The sequence below is a fragment of the Orycteropus afer genome, unplaced genomic scaffold (assembly GCF_000298275.1).
Source record: "Orycteropus afer afer isolate SDZICR_OR568_19922 unplaced genomic scaffold, OryAfe1.0 scaffold00332, whole genome shotgun sequence".
NCBI classification, from domain to species: Eukaryota; Metazoa; Chordata; class Mammalia; order Tubulidentata; family Orycteropodidae; genus Orycteropus; species Orycteropus afer.
In genome coordinates this window covers 1,479,400-1,481,316 of record NW_006921919.1, presented here as the reverse complement: position 1 = coordinate 1,481,316, position 1,917 = coordinate 1,479,400, and the positions used below count along the sequence as shown (strand labels likewise).

The 1,917-nt window shown below is 34.7% G+C and overlaps 1 protein-coding gene across 1 annotated transcript in view; it reads right to left on the bottom strand.

Annotated features, from left to right (window-relative positions):
- The window catches only part of LOC103206850 (N-deacetylase and N-sulfotransferase 3), a 376,548-nt gene that overhangs the window by 52,536 nt on the left and 322,095 nt on the right, over nt 1-1,917 (bottom strand). The window lies entirely within an intron of this gene.

Genomic DNA, 1,917 nt, shown 5'->3' with positions numbered 1-1,917 from the left:
CTTGATCACACATAACAACAATATATATACATACATACACATACATATATATATATATATATATACATATGTATGTATACACACATGCATATATATATACATATACACATATAAATATGAATATATATATAAGCTTCACTGATTTTGCTTCTCTATAGGACCCAGACTAAGACAGCATCTCTGGGTGAATTTGAACTACCAAACTTTTTTGGTTAGCAAATAAGCTTGTTAATCATTTGCATCACCCAGGATTCTACTTTTTATACAGTAAATGCAACACAACCATTGCCGTGGAGTCGGCCCTGACTCATAGCGACCCCTCCTTGGGTTTCTGAGGAGGTATCTCTAGGGAAGTAGATTGCCCAACTTTCCTTCCGAGGAGTGGTGAGGCATTAAATTTATTTGTGAATGGATGAACACATGAACATTAGCAAAGTGTGTTTTAGATTACAATACTAAGGAATTATAATCAAGGATCCTAAAGACTACAGGTATCTCCTCAATTAATTTTGTTATGCTTTCATGTTTATTTTGGTTGCTTTTAAATGAAAATTCCCATTTTGTAATAAAAATATCACTAAGATAGATTTTTCTTTGTATTATTTTTAAGTGATGTGTTAAAAATGTATTGGATATATACCCCAAAACCCCCTGCCATCCAGTCAATTCCAATTCATAGTGACCCTTTAGGAAAAAGTAGAACTTCTCCATAGAGTTTCAAAGGCTGTAAATCTCTGTGGAGGCAGACTGCTTCATCTTGCTCCCATGGAGTGGCTGGTGGGTTGAAACCTCTGACTTTTGATTAGCAGCCAAATGCTCTAACCACTGCACCACTGGGACTTTTATTTGATATATAGGTATTATATTTGAGCCTTAAACTATTTCAAAGTGACTGTTTCCATGATAATTTCTAATCAGAAACATAATGACAATGAATGTTTAAGAAAGAAGCTTTAGAACAGGATTTATACTGGCTAGGCTTTCAAGGATAAAGAATTCTTATATTTAGCTTTGTCATTAAGTTGTTCCTTCACTGTTTTTTTTTTTTTTTGAGTGCCATTAAGTCAATTCTGACACATAGCAACATTATAGATAGGACAGAATAGAACTACCCATAGTGTTTCTTAAGCTGTAATCTTTATGGAATTTCACCAGGTCCTTTCTACAGTGGAGCCACTGGTGTGTTTGAACAGTAGACCTTTTGGTTAGCAGCCAAGCATTTAATAATTGCCCCACTAGGAGTTCTTTCAGAGTAGGGGTCAGGAGCTTTCCTATTAAGATGGACTGAGAAGAAAGACCTGGTGATCTACTTCTGAAAATCAGCCAATGAAAACCCTATGAATCACAGAGATCTGATCTGCAGCCAATCAAGGTTAGGGTGTATGACCTGGAAGTGTTTCGTTCTCATGTGCATGGTGTCACCATGAGTAAAGGGCCAACTTAGTGGCAGCCAATAACAACCTCAGAGCAGAGGTTGCCAAACTATAGTCCATGGACCAAATTCAGCTTGCCGCCTGTTTCTAAAAATAAAGTTTCATTGGAACACAGTGATGCTTACTCATTTACTTATTGTCTATGGTTGCATTTGTGTTTCAATAGCAGAGTTGCCACAGAGCCGGGATAGCTCACAATGCCTAAAATATTTATTACCTGGATCTTTACAGAAAAATTTTGCTGCCTTCTATTTTAGAGAATCAATCATAATTCTCATCTGTTAAATTGAGATAATAGTAGCAGCATTATACATGTTACATGAAAAGTAATGGTTTTAATTATTACAATATTTTACTTTAAAAATGCTGATATGTAAAAGCACTGATAAGCAACTACACAGATATATGTACAAATACATAATGTTTTACTTATTGAATTTTAATTTAATATTCTTAATTGCATTAAGAATGTATGCAATTACTT